The following is a 16,150-nucleotide window of genomic DNA, read 5'->3' as shown; positions in this document are numbered from 1 at the left end:
TTATGGCATTAGAAAAAATAATAAATATGAGAACATATGATAAATAAAACTGTATTTAACAAATGTGTTATTTTCGAACTGTATTTAACATTTCCACAACTGTGAGTACAATTATAACTTGTATAATATTATGTTTATGCTTTTGGAAATAAATCTTTTCTATCCCTAACCAGGCTTTTAGGCTCATTTTGACCACAAAGAATGTGCCTTCTGCAAATATAATTAAGCAAATATAAATTATTCAATGTTAAAAGTGTTTAATCTGAGTTTATCATGTTAAGTGACTGAAAGCAACGATAGATAATTTATTTCAGATCTTGAAATTAAATTTAAGCAAACAAAGCTGAGAATTCACTCGATAGGTTTTCCATGACAAAGATGGTATCAGTCACTCAGTATGTAGTTTTAATAATGTTAAAAATGTTTAATATTTATTAGTTATTATTTATGAAAAATTATGAACTTGTCCATTTCGTCGGGAGTGCAGTGCACTTCTGCGCTTCTGTCGCGTCGCGTGTAGTTCGGACACGGTGTAATTGATTAGTTTATTATTTTTTATATAATTCATAACGGAGTTGTGGCGGCTGAAGTTTCATGAATGTTTAATAGGCCTATTGTGTGCAAAACAATCTCGCAATCTTTTCATACCTTGTTAAACAGTGCACAGAAACAGCATTACTTTGCTTTAACATGTATATTAGTACGTGACTGCCTTAAAACCATTAACGTCTCTGTTGATAACTGATAATAATAGCGCTCTGCTCTCGTCCAAGCTCTTCAGGACAGTAGCTGCGCGCGGCCAAGTGATCACTAGAGCTCGCAGCGCCCTCTGCTGCTGAAAATAATCACAATCATTCGATTGCCAGCTGGCTATATTGGTCGGGCTTTTACAGTGTATTTGTGGATTGTTTTGAGCGTTTTGTAAAACTGGGACATTTCCTGGGACAGCTCCAGTCGTGGACAGGACACCAAAAACCGGGACTGTCTCCGGAAAACGGGGACGTCTGGTCACCCTACTAATGACATATCGATTACTACTTGTTAAAACTCACTTCATCCAAGGTTAACAGCGGCACAGTGCAAACAGTTAAAGTCACAATCTTCAGGGCAGATCTTCTCAGCGTGTACAAAGTCCGCATTCCACCCAGGCTGCACATCTTTCTCCCTTCACGCGGCCTCTGACCCTGCGCACATCAACCTAAAAAACAGAGAAGCACAACCCGACCCAACCCAACCCCACCAACCCCAGCTTCCATCTACTAATCGTTCCTGCAAAATTAGTCATGAATGTAAGACTCCAATACAATTATAAAGTAATTATTTTTTATCACAAACATATCCTTCCATGAGTTGTGTCTAGTATTGTATAGTATTAGTGTATAACGGACAGAGGTTGCTTAATAATATTGATGTTGAAGGAAACAGCCGTTGGTTTTTAGCTCAATGAAATCTGCATGTTTTATTGGAAGGTGATGCCATGTGGATCTTCTGACAATTTCTTACTTTTGTAGAGTTTCATAAGAGAACCACAATGGGTCTTCCTTTGACATACAGTCCTTTCAAGGTTTATTAGAAGCTGTTCTGCGTTCCAGTGCTTCCTCATTGATTATATCATTAAGGTTTCATTCTACATCAAGATTTATTTATGAATTGATTTTTTTTTAATTAATATTGTTTTTAAAATAATTTTACAATTTTGTTACAATTTTATTATAAAATAGGAGAACAGAAAATAAATACAAAATGCAAGGTTTCACTTTACATATAAAATTATTTTAATGCAAAATTACATGCATATACAAATATGCAGAATAAATATGCAAAAAAAAAAAAAAAAAAAAAAAAAAAAAAAAAAAGAAAGAAAGCATTTTTAAGCTCTTGATTTATTTTTGCTGATTTCTTGCACGTTCGTCCTAAAGAACAGACAGAGGCAACAGAATCATTAGCATTAATTTCAGAGCAATGAATGTGTGTTCATTTGTACTAATGTATGCACAAAAGCACAAGCTTACCTCACATAAACAATGGTCAGAATGGAAAATCTAGTGACTGGTCTCACTGATATTATTCCTTCTGTATTCTTCTTTCTGCCACATGCTGTAAACACAGTGTTTGTATATATCAATTAGTGAGCTAAAACGTCACAAATCCGCAGCTTCAAATAAATTGTCCACCCACCACCCGCCCGCCCGAAAAAAATAAAAAATAAATTAATTAATTAATTAAAATAAGGCCAGAAGGTTTCGGAAAAGTCATGGTGTGCTGTTAAATGAATGCGACGGCACCGGAGATTTTGCGAACATCTTAACCCACAGCTCCAGGCAGGACTAAACGATCACACACTACAATCAGACATGCATCAGGATTGACGAACAGTCTCTGTGAACAGAACAATGCTTTCTTTTATTTAGTAAGTGGACACAACACATGGGAATCTATTTCACAAATCTCTACATAACAGGATTATAGGTAATCGATTCCTGAATTTTGGTGCGGAATTACACATATATCGTATTACTTAATTTCGCATTACTTAATTATTCCCGCAGCTTTCGACTTTAAAGGGAGGGAAAACATTTATTCATTTTAAGCCACTCGGTAGGGCACAGCGGGGACGGTTGAAACGAGGGACAGTTGCAGCATGGCTTATTTCTTCAAGCAGTAACAAGCTACAGTGATGATATTCATACGGCACATGCTTTATTGGCCCTTCATACTTCCTGGAAGAAATCATCCACACGTGACCACTCCTTCTACAAAAAATAATTTTCATGGGAAAAAGGGTATTTTTTTTTAAAGATCAGATTTTTGGTCATAGTGTCTGAGTTGTTTGTGTGACGCATGGTAAAATCATTTTAATCAGTATTTTCTGAGTTTCTAATAGCGTGTGTCAGTGATATTGTGTCAAGCTAATATAGCTACGAAGTTTTATCACAGCTATCAGTTGCAACACATTATTGCAGTCGTTACAAAATGCTGTCCCTTCCCACAACATTAATTTAAAAGCTTGTCATAAAATTACATAATTGTGATTTTATGGATTAATGATGAACCCCTTTCAATAGTTAGGTATCTCTTGTTTTTGAACAGGTTAAAAATCTACTTGTTACTATTTTTCCATTTACTATTCTTCGGTATACAACCACATTACCTTATTAAAGACCCTGTCTGTGCACAAATAAAATAAAGAAATGGGGCGAAATGGCGTTACGAGGGCACAATCGCGGACCGGGCTGAGGATCCTCTTCGGTAGCGCGGACCGGGGGGACGTAGACCGGACCGCAAGGGCACTTTAGCGTCGAAAAGGGGCAAGGGTAACCTCTAAGGGTCACGCCACTGTGCAGTAGCCTATTGGATCCGTGCAATAGGTCTTGTGACAGCAGCCTAATAAAGCTGTCATTAATGTTAATCAAACAACAAAAAACAGTGAACATCCTTGTTTTGCTGAATAACTTTAATATGTTGATTTAAAGTTTATTCAGTTTATGTAGCCTATTTAACATACGTTCATATTTTAGAAAAAGTAGTTAATATTTGCATCATTTATCTTATTCCCGCAAATCAGAACGCATTTTTTTAGTACCCGACCCGCAGATTTGTTTTTGTAAACTGTAGGGACTTTCCATAGACTTCTAATGTTTTTATAGACCATTTCGCTAGATGTAAACATACTGGTCCCGATACACTTCCTATTTCTTTTTTTTACTTTACACAACATCACAAAAAATACAACCAACATAACATTTGACTGTTACATTAGCACCTTTAAGATGCATCTGTATATGTGAAATAATAAATAAATAAACAAATAAATAAATAAATAAATAAAAAACAGGAAGCGCTTCTGGACCAGTGTTGTTTCCATCTAGCGAAATGGTCTATATTGACCAAACGATATTGTCTATCCCCTAACCCAACCCTAACCCTTACAGAAAACATGTTTGCATTTACATTTTCAGATAAACATCATTTACTATTTTTAATCTTTTTTTTTTTTTTTTTTTTTTTTTCAGGTTTTACTATCCTTGTGGGGACACACAATGTAGCAAAAAACAGTACACACACATATAGACACACATATATATACACTCACAAGGCACATTTCTGTCGCTGGGCGGGTACCCTAAGGCAGTGTTCGAATTGGAGGGGGGGGGTCTCTTAATTGAGCATTAAGGGACCCCCCATAACATCCCAAAAAATACTTGGGTGCTTCCCTGGTTTTTCAATAAAAATATAATACGTTAAACATAAAACTAGTGAAAATAAAACTGAAATGAAAATATTCGATTGCTGTATTAAATTTAGACCTGCTCACATTAAATCATATTTTATTTTTACACGTTTTTACAGCGTTGCGCATTATAACCAATCACACAAGACTCTGTTGAGTTTAGAATGCAGTGGCCAATCAGAGGCGTTCAGAACAGTCATTGCTGAAACCTGGAGTTTTGTTCTGATTGAACTCCCGAATTCCCTCATCATAAGCAACAAAGTGCAGATGCACGAGCTCTGTAAGTAAAAGATTTATTGATCATACAGTGTATGGACAGCTTCATTTATGTGTGCTTTAAACACTCGCTAGACTGACTGTGCTCATTTAGAGTGCGTTCTTATACTGCGTGATTCAGCCTAAAAAATGCTTTTTCCCCCCAAAATTCAGGATATGGGTGCAGAAAATGTATATTTATATCATTTCATATAGTTAATCAATATCACACGAAGAGTGCCTTTTTTGCAAAAACGACAAATGTGATATTGATTTTATACAACGGTTCAATAAACTAGAAGTTAATATTAAGAAACTTACGTTTTAGACGCCATATTACCTATTTTTGCTCTGTTTGGCCACACAAAAATCATCCAAACACAGCCACTGCACTGTTTTGCGTCTCTAAACAACATGACAACATGAATGAATCAGCCGTTTAAATGATTCGGTTCAATCGCAATGACTCACTTATTAACTTACAAACACCTACCAGCGGTTGTAATTCCACATTTAAATTACCTTTTCCTTTTTGTTAAAGGAGTCATCGGATGCTAAATTCACTTTTTCATGTTGTATGAACATTAATGTGTGTTGTCAGTGTATGTACAAATCTACCCTATAATAATAAAAATCCATGCTGTGGTTTTTAATTAATCTGTAAAAAATAATATTCCCTTTTTCAAATCGAGCCGTTCTCAGATGCCTGTCGGTGTGGCATTGTCTTGTTTTACACACACACACAGATATTATGAGATGCAAAACAGAAATTAATTCGATAACGTTACTAGCAAGCTGTCTGAACACAGGGAACTGTGTGAACACAGGGATCCGACGCGCGGCAGCTGCGCCAGAATGCCGCTTCAGGTCAGCGTGCCCATAACGTCAGCTCCTCGAGATATCTTTCCCACTCTAATGGACAAATGCACACGACATTATGTCAGTCGATCTTTAATCAATACGATATAATGGTTAAACGTTTTCTATGGAGCAGAAAAAGGCCCAGGATAAAGTTTAATAATTTATGTGCGCCTCGTAATTAAGGGAGGGCTGGGATTACCAGATCCTCGGCTCTATCATTTATCCTTTGAAATGGCCAAATTAGCCATGCATTGGCACAATAATACTCAATTAGACTGGGTTACTATTGAAAAAACCTTGTCATGGCCATACAGCCCTATTGAGCACCTGTCTCATTGTTTAGACACAACCAAATCCTGTTATGAAGCACTCAAGAGAGGTGTGGGCAAAGATTCACAAATTATCACAATGTAAACAACCATACTCTTCCCTGTGGTATTATTCTGCTATTAGTATTGGGTAATCACCCATATATTGGAAGAAATGGCATATGAGTGGCTTGTGTACTGTGACAGATTTGTTTGAACAAGGTGTATTTATGTCTTATAATAATCTTGTACAGAAGTATAATTTAAAGGGAAAAGATCATTTTTGGAAATATCTTCAAATCAGAAATTGTGTTTTCACAAAAATTCAGCACACGGACAGAAATCATATCTTGGACTTCCTAACACTGCCTCATCCTCAACAAAAAGCCTCTGTATTCTACAGGACGACCAACCATGTGCTCAGCAATGACTGCATTAATTTAAAGACAATATGCCAGAAGGACACTGGGATTGTAATCAGGGACGAAGAGTGGAAAAGAATTTTGCCAAATACTGGCAAATATGTAAGAGAAGCTAAAGGACAATTTACACAGTATAAAATCATACACAGGTTTTATTTGACATTTCATAGACTCAATGGGATGGGTCTGGCTAATAATAATGTTTGCTAGAAATGTCAAAAGGATATAGGTACTTTTATTCATTGTATCTGGGACTGTCCACTTATTCGGCCTTTATAGCACCAAACTTTAAATATTTTGAGCAAATGGCTTGGAACAACAATAGTATTCTCACCAAGGTTGTGTCTATTGGGTGACAGAGAGCAGATGCCAAATATTACGAAGGGAGAGTTCTCTGTGATCATGGTGGGGGGCTCTGTGACGGCTATAGAGTCATTTTGAGACACTGGAAAACCCCCAAAACCCCAGAGTTAAAAAAATGGTTCAATATAATATAACCAAGATAGCTTAATAAAATTAATGTTGCATTTGCAGTCGTTTGGATTTTGCATTCTCGTATTTTAAACATGAAAAACAATTACTCGCACAGGTTATTTTTCTGTATGGAAGAGAGTTTTTATGTTTCAGCTGTTTGATCGCGCCGGCGCCTCAAGCGCACATTCACTGCAAAGAGCGCAGCCTCTTCATTATTAAAATAATACACAGAATCACCCAAACATACAAAGTTACACTAGTCAGTTTAAATAGTCTGTATTTGTCTGTGCCGTACAGAGTATAAGCACCGGTCCAATCCACTGCAGCACATTTTTGTTTTGCAGTTTGTTTTTGTTTTGTATGATTTTTTCATGTCGATAATGGAACGTACAAAGCCCGGTTAATTTAATGGTTTAGCTGCAAATACATTGTGAATATGGAAACATTTGGATTTGTGCTGAAGGAGAGCGATACGTGAGCCCATACTTTCAGTTTCGCTTTAAATTATTTATTTTGGTTTATTTAAAGCTAAATACGCTTATACCTATTATTATATACTCCATTATTACGCATTAATGAATTATATTTATTATATTTATTATTATATATATTATATTTATTCATTAAATGAATAAGTTATAGTTTTTTGGTTTTGGTTTTTGGTCTGTTTTGAATACTGTTAAATTTAAAGGATTTGTTGTTTGTTGTGGAGTGCGGGCAACTAAAATAGCCTAGGCTATGTGTTTATAATGTTGGTATTATAACATACGCTGTAGGCCTGCTGGTAGTATTATTTTCTGAATAAATTGGGACTAATAGGCTACGTGACTTATGTTTTATTTTTCCTTTCAAAAACTTAAAATTATGTTTTTTTTATTTATTTGTTTTTTTTTATTATTATTATTAGACAAGCAGCAAACAAATTACCATGATTTTACTACAAATAAAACCAAAAAAAAAAAAAAAAAAAAAAAAAAAAAAACATGGTTACTATACTTAAACCATTGCAACTACAAATACCGTCTTAATTCGTCCGTTAGCCTCCCTTAAGCGTTTTCTGTAACCTAAAGGTTTTCTGTGCGGAGAAAAAGCTTAACGCGCATTAGCAAGTTGCATTTATGACTATCTGCTTTATTGAGAGTAATGCCAAGGGTATTGATATTAAAATTGTTATTAGTATTAATAGCATTTACTAATACCGAATTGGTCCTCCGCTGTCACCGTTTTAGTACATTAATCCACATTAAGCGTTTTAGAATGATCCAAAATCGTGCCTTAAACTATAAGCAATTGTAACTGTAACTGTATTTCTAAAATAGACCTACTTTAGTTCAAGTTCAGTATGAAACTCTTATGTTTTGTCCGAACTTAACCGGTTTTGCGGGAGAACGCAAAAGTTTTGCGAGGGAACGCAAAATTCCTTTTTTCCGCCCAACCCGATTTTTTCCCCACCACCATGTCCCTTAAGGGGCTCCGTACTAGACTATTTTCAAACAGGTTTAAAGTGATTTTTACCTTTTGTGGGCATTTTTTTACCTTTATAAAGCCTTCTTTTTTCTAAAAGTGTGCATTGTCTTTTATTATCTTTTGCGTCAAATTCTTATATTTAATCAATAAAGTCACTTAGAATAATAAGACATTTTAGGCTGTTATCACACAAATAAAATCATTATCAACAAAATTCATCTTTTCAGTATAGAGGAAACACAAACACTGCATCTGAATTGGCATTTAGATGCATTTACCCACTGTTTAATGCAGGACGTGAATGCATTTAACCTGCAGTTACAAATGCATGAACACTGTTTTAATACTTTAATCCTAAAACGTTGAATGCTGATATTTAAAATTATTTAACAAAAAGGAAAAGGTAATTTAAATGTGGAATTACAACCGTCAGTAGGTGTCAGTAAGTCACATTTAATAAGTGAGTCATTGCGATCGAACCGAATCATTTAAACGGTTGATTCATTCGGAAACGAAGCACCGTCATGTTGTTTAGAGACTCAAGGCAGTGCAGTGGCTGTGTTTGGAATGATGTTTGTTGGCGAAACAGAGCAAAAATAGGTAATATGGTGTCTAAAACCTAAGTTTCACATTTCTAAAACCTAAGTATCACATTTGTGATTTTTGAAAAAGCACTCTTCGTGTGATATTGATTAACTATATGAAATGATATAAATATACATTTCTGCACCCATATCCTGAATTTTTTTTGGGGGGGGGGATGCATTTTATTAGACTGAATCACGCAGTAAGAACGCCCTCTAAATACGCAGTCAGTCTAGCCAGTGTTTAAGCACACATAAATGAAGCTGTCCATACACTGTATGATAAATAAATCTCTTACTTACAGAGCTCGTACATCTGCACTTCGTTGCTTATGATGAGGGAATTCGCGAGTTCAGTCTGAACAAAACTCCAGGTTTCAGCAATGACTGTTCTGATTCTGAACGCCTCTGATTGGCCACTGCATTCTACACTCAACAGAGTAATGATGCCGCTTACACTGGAATTCATACAGCAGTAAGCAACACGTTATGAAATGTGTATAGTTGTGGCATTTGGATGTGTTGCTGTTTATTTAGTTGAAAATAATAAAGTATATTGTAAGACATAGTTGGTCTGATAAGCTTATATGACAGATGCAAATGAAGACTATTGGAAATGTAATATAAGCAAATGTTTTAATTGGAAAGTATTAGGGTTAGCAGTTCATTTAACTTAAAATACTGCATGATTGCGTTTCCATCTCCAACCTGCATGTTACTCTGTAGCTCAGTTTCATTCAATTCATTTTTGTCATTTCCATTTCTTTTAGTTTTCCTGTGAAGAAATCCTGAACAAGGTTTGAGATGAAGGCAACCAAGTGGGTTTGTTTTCTGTTCTATTAACAGTTTGTATTCAACATTAGTGTTCAATATTGAACAGAAAATAGAGTCATTGAGTCATTTATTCTGTTGATGTTTACAACAATGTGAAGTTATTTGCTGAACACATGTACCTTCAAAGGTGTTCAAAGCTACTTGTTATGTATATGCCAATTTTGTAATGTCTTTTTATTTAAGGTGATGGGCAGTTCAAGATTGCTGTCGTTTAAGAAGTTAGTGACCACATCTGCTCTACTGTTGCGGTTGTGAGCTACAAATACCCAGAGCAGGCGGCACTTACGCTGGAATTCATACAGAAGTAAGCAACACATATGTTATGAAATGAGTATAAAGCACATAGTTGATCTGACAAGCTCATATGACAGATGCAAATGGAGACCATTGGAAAAGTAAGTTAAGCAATTTAATGAACTTAAAGTACTGTATGACTGCTTTTCCATCTTTAATCTGCATGTTACTCTGTAGTTCAGTTTCATTCATTTTAATTTTTTGTTATATCCATTTCTTTTAGAATTTTCCTGTGAAGAAATCCTTTACGAGGTTTGAGATAAAGGCAACCAAGTGGCTGCACATTCCTCCAAGACTCTTGCATGAACAATTTTGAAAATCCATGCAATATTTGAGCTTTTTTTCTTTTTTAAATCTCAAAATGGCACTTGTATTAAACATGCAGATTATGGGGAAATAATACATCCCTTATAATGAATTTAACTTTTCTAAGGACCTTTCTAGACCTTGAAAATGGTAGGACAGAATAGAGGGACAGAAAGCACCTAGATTTTTATAAAAAAATACTCTTCATTTGTGTTCTAAAGATGAATGAAAGTCTTATGGGTTTGGAATTGTATAAGGGTGAGCAATTGATGACAAAATTCACATATTTGTGTGAACTATCCCTCTAAACAATATTGTTCTCTTATAAGAAAAAAATGTTTTGAATTTTGACTATTTACAGTTTGAAGTTTAAATTTTGTGACCACTAATTAGTGCAACACCAGTATTGTATGAGTGCTCATGTTTTTTTAATTCTGTCTGTTGCTGTTTAAAGCTAAACTGTCTTTTACAATACAGGCATTTTTCAGTGTTTGACACATTGTTAAATGAATTGATTTGACTGTGTAATTGTTTAATGAAATCATTTGTCCTAACCAATTTAAGCCATTGAATGCACTTTTTTAAGAATGTTTACATTAAGTAAAAATAAACCATGTTCAATTTGTATATTGTGCTGGATTTATTTGCTTAATTTATATATATATATATATATATTTGTACAAATATATATATTTAAAAAAATATATAAATTTTACAGAAATTGCTGTATTATCAATAACGGAAGAATAGGTAAATGGTACTGAGGATGTACTGTAAATTAACAGAATTTTCCGTTTTTTAATTGAATGAAATGTCCGTAATTTTAACAGAAAATTACCTGGTAATTTTCTGCCAGAACATTTTGTACCTTTTCACTTTTGTACTTTAGGGTACCATCCTAGCGACATAACTGTACAGTTCTGACACTTACTCCACTAAAAACGTAAAAATTGTATCCATAACTGTGCAAATTAGTTTTAAACCACTGAAGGAAAGAGATGAAAGATGCACTTACACAAAGATGAGATGCCTGTGAAAGCCACAGCCATCCCAACAATCGCAGTAATTGAAAGCTTGGCCAACATCTTTGTCTGTCCGTTAGATCCTGTGAGCAAGAGTTAAATGAGAGAATGGTGCAAAGTGACATTGTGGTGGACCTGAAAACATAGGGTTTCCTGTTCAAATTTGTCACTTTGGTGCATTTCTCAGATCAAAAATGAAATTCTCAGAAGTACTTATTCAACCTCCACATCATCTAATCACTTGTGCAAATCATAATAACAGTTTTTCATTCTTTTGAATGTTCATTCTCTACACATTTCTATATTTTTGTCGATTTGCAATGAATTGTGCAAGTGAATCTTGACTTTCACTGATGAAGAGAATGTAGATCAAGCAATGATAAACCAGTTCTCTGAAATTCTTCATACAGAAATGCTTTTTTTCAAAGAATGTTCTGAGAACATTATGTAATGTTTTATTCTTTATTCTAGTTCCCAGAATATTCGAAAAGGTACGATCACATTCTCTAAAAACATTCTACAAATGTTTATTGATAACATTGTTAGAACATTATCCTCTAACATTCTAATAAAGATTTAATCCGGAATGTGGACTGTAATGTTGTTCAGATGTCAAATTTTGGCTGAAAGTAAAAACCCAACTTTTGTTTGATGAAGCAGAAATATGACAGAATGACAGAAATAAAGTCAATCTGGATTACAATAAGTGAAGCTGGTAATGCTGTTTTTGGAGTTATTTAATGACACTGGAGCTTACATCTGACAAAGGTTGTGTTTTAACTTTCAACCAAAATTTGACATCTGAGCAATGAAAGTCCACATCTAGTGTGATGAGAAGCTTTAGAATGTTAAAGGATAATGTTCTAACAATATTATCAATAACATTTTTAGAATGTTTTTAGAGAATGTTATTTCTACCTTTTAGCAGAACATTCTGGAAACTAAAATAAAACTTCCGCTGAAAACATTACCAGAAAAGGAAACTTTTCTAGCTGGGTTTCTTACACAAAACAACCGCCTGCACAACAACTGTCGCCAGTCCGTTGGCGCCCTCTGGAGGTTGAGATGTTCAACCACATAATCATTACTAAAATAATCACTTCAAGTAATGATTTAAAATTATATATATATTTTTTTACTTGTTGACTTATATACGTGATTTAAATGCATCATTTTTTTGTAACTATTGTTTGTCTTCATTGCAGTATGAAACAGCCTGAGGGGCACCCATATTTTTATATGTTATGTTCTTTTTGTTGTTACTTCAGTAAAAAAGTACTTTTAAAGTGCTTTAAAAATAGAAAATACTTTATTTAATAAAAAAGAAACCTAGTAGAGTGATGTTATTATTCACGTCACAAGCTGTTTTTATGACATATATATATGTAAATTGAACTTAGAAACTTGCACATCATTGCATAAAATTGAATGATCACATGAAAAAATTGAAAGCACATGAAATGACTATTTCAATATTTAAGAGTAAATGTGTATTAATTGTAACACATTCAACAAACATATGCAATATATATATATAAGCAAATAAGCAAATAAAATAAAATAATAGGAGTGCAAGTGAGATTGAGTAAAGTATACACAAAAACAAAACAGAATAAACAGAGCACAAACAAAATATGCAATGCGGGCTATTCTGCTTGTTTTTAAGGACTGATTGATGATCACATGGAAAAAAAACTGTAATTATTTAACGTAACATGCTAAATGTGGCTCAGTTTTTCCTTATATGACAAGTCTGTCTGTGATCATTGGCATCGCTGCATGTAAAAAAAAATAAAAAAATACTACAGCTATAAATATTATGTATATAGCAGTCAAAAAATCATTTTTTCCAGCCCTGGAAAGATATTGTTTCGGTTCCATTTCTACCACAATTTCACTTTAATCTCTCTGTCATTCTTTCATGTCAAATAATTTAAAAACAGCATTAATGTGTAACAAGACTTCATTTCAAGAGACTATTCGAGGCAATATTAAGTGATTTCCAAAATCTAAACTCTAACAACAAAATCTGAACTGTAACAAGAAAGGTTTTCTGACATTATTTACCTGATAAAGAACACTGAGTTTGTTGTGCCTGTGTGTAGGACTGCACAATTTGGCCAAAACGTTGTTTTTTATCAATATGACTCATTCTGATTATTGTTATTACTAAATAAAAACATTAAACAAAACAATAATTATTGTTACTGATTATCAATATATTTTACTGAAAACTGCAGCATGACCTGTTAACATGCAGGAGGCCTGACTATAAATGTTTAGAATTTAATATAAAATTAATTATGATTTAACATCTTTGACCAAAAAAATAAAATAAAATAATTTAAAAAAATCTTAAATTTTAGTCAGAAAATCTTATGCATTCACATATGTTGATATGTTATAGATGTAATAGAATGTTTAATTCATACAGGAAATCCCTATAATATGGACAAAGGTGTACGCTTTCGCGTAGCTGAATAAAAATCATATAGAGACGTTTAAACTCATGTAACATGAAGACATATCTGTATGATTGCGACTAAATGGATTATCTCTGTTCTTTGAGCCATATCGGGCATTTTTATATGAATATGCAATGCAATGCTAATCAACAGTCTTTATCACTTTATAGAATACTATATAAAATAATGATTTTGCCTCATTCTGTGATGTGAAACCACGTCAGATCAAAAAAAGGAAGTTATTTCAAAAACTCGACTGATGTTATTAAATGAATTTGGAGCAAAATCATGTCATTAAAACGTTCTAGTATTGGTTTGTGTTTTCCATGATACGATGACCACTGGCAGTATAATGCAGCAGTTACCCAAGTTCAGGACTGTGTTAAAGGGCACAATAAAAACATTGTGATAACAATACTCGGGGGGTATTCCAGAAAGCTTGGTTAACTTATCATAACCTCTGGGTTGATTTACCCCAAACCCGCATACCATGAGTATGTCGGTTCCAAAACACCTGAGAAGAGTAAGTTTAATCAACCTCCTATTGGTTACCCAGAGTTAATGCGTGTGCACGGTGCATACATAAAGACGTTTTCAATGGATCGCCGATTTCACGAGTCAAAATGGAAAATCAAATTGAAAAAAAGAGAGCGGCATACTTCACAGAGGCAGAGTTGGAGGTTTTAATGCACGCATATGAAGAATTCAAGCCAATAATAATGAAAAAAAGCAATACGGCTGCATCGGCTAAAGAAAGAGAGTTGGCTTGGCAAAAAAATAACGGACAGAGTAAACGCGTAAGTGTATTACATTGCAAATTTGATATCGCCTCCCCTTTTATCATAATGCAAAATTATTAAACACCCCTTCCGCATCCTTCTGACTGTTAAATCACCATGAAAGCATTTACTTTTCCTGCCATTCATTTCTTTAGGTTAAAATAACAATGTATATTGACTAGGGATATTTCTTATTTAATAAGGTGTAATCCTTCTGGAGCCAGAAGAACTTTGAGCCAAGTCAAAATGAAACACAAAAACATTCTGCAAAAAGGTAATATTTGATTACACAATTACTAAACTATTTATTAAACATGATTTAGTATATTATTTCTGTCATGTAGCTAATAGAAAGAAGGCTGAAGCCCGTCTAACTGGCGGGGGCCCACCACCACCACCACCTCCCCTCACCCCATCTGAGGAGCTGGCTCTGTCCCTTAATAAAGGGCGACCAGTGGTTGCTGGCATTCCAGGGGGCACTTCATCACACACACCATGCACCACAAGTAACATGGTGAAATGTAAGTTTACCACTATGATTTGTTTTCATTATATGACTTAATAAATCTCTGTCACTTAAAGGCTTTTTGAACATGCTTAACGTTTTTATGCAGGCTTACTTTATTTAACTGCATATGATGTATAGGCTACTGTGATCTTAGTTGTATTACTTTGACATGTTTTTTTCCTGCATTATTGGTTTTTCTTTGATTAATATTGAGAATTTTATGGGTTGTATTTTCTTATACTGATAGAGGGATTGTATTATTGGACCCTACAGAAAGAACACAGTCTGTCACAGTTGTAAGTGTTTTGTTGTCATGTACCTTTAGTTGCTTTTAGATATTTTGTGTTTTTTTCTTTTTGCCAGATAATGTATACTTGCATATTTCCACTTAAAGATGAAGATGATGAAGATGACGATGAAGAGACCACATCTGCTGTGACAGAAGTGGACAATGCTGGTAGATCCACTGAGGTATGATGCATACCATTATAATGCATGCCCCCTTGTTACATTAGAGTAACAAACCAGTCATTGTCCTTTCACAGTACATACCTGGGGATTTGCCCACAGATGAAGGTCCTTCAACCTCAATGCACAATCTAAGCAGTGTAAGAATTTGTGTGCAGTTGTCCATATTTTAGTTTTATTGTCTGACAGAATCTCATTTATTTATTTATTTATTTATTTATTTATTTGCCTTCCTAGTTGCCAGCAAAGGAGCTGTATAAGGTCCATCTTCAAAAACAAATAAGAAAAAGTGACATGGAGATGGACCTTATACAGCTTCAAATGGAGGAGAAAAGGCTATCCATTAAAAAAGCAACGCTAGAAATTGAATTACTGGAGCATCGCCTTAAGGTGAGAACTTGTGTGAATATTAATTTGCTGCACGTTAAAAGAGTTGTCTATATAAAGCAATGTAATAAAAAAAAAAATGATAATTTTACTTTCATTGTTTTTCAGGAAATAAGGAATGAACTGCACAGCAGACCAGTGCAAACAATTTAATAAAAGTAATTTTGACAAATCCTGTGTCTCAAAAGTCTTCCATCTCTGTTGTGTGCAAAAATCTGTAGGGATTCCTCTGGGCCATCTTCTTCAATACTAGGAGGGTGGCTCTCTCCTCTTATAGTGGCAATGTTGTGAAGCACAACACAAGCCACTATGATGTCGCATGCCCTCTCTGGACTGACCCGGAGCCCACGCAGACACTGAAACCTAGACTTGAGGATCCCTATGGTCATCTCCACCTTGGCCCGTGTTCGGCTGTGAGCCAGGTTAAAGCGTGTCTGTGGTCCAGGATCAGGTTCAGGGCAGGGTGTCATTAAATAGGGCAGACA

General features: G+C 34.6%; 1 long non-coding RNA gene across 1 annotated transcript; it reads left to right on the top strand.

The window, feature by feature from the left end:
- The first annotated feature begins 15,203 nt into the window (after positions 1-15,203).
- Positions 15,204-15,680, top strand: LOC127176889 (uncharacterized). Its single transcript, XR_007829165.1, has 3 exons — positions 15,204-15,281; positions 15,356-15,418; positions 15,516-15,680. It is a non-coding gene; the product is annotated as an uncharacterized LOC127176889 (long non-coding RNA).
- Positions 15,681-16,150: the final 470 nt, after the last annotated feature.

The sequence above is a fragment of the Labeo rohita genome, chromosome 15 (genome assembly GCF_022985175.1).
Source record: "Labeo rohita strain BAU-BD-2019 chromosome 15, IGBB_LRoh.1.0, whole genome shotgun sequence".
NCBI classification, from domain to species: domain Eukaryota; kingdom Metazoa; phylum Chordata; class Actinopteri; order Cypriniformes; family Cyprinidae; genus Labeo; species Labeo rohita.
The sequence above is the reverse complement of the archived record's forward strand: the minus strand, read 5'-3'. Positions and strand labels throughout refer to the sequence as shown.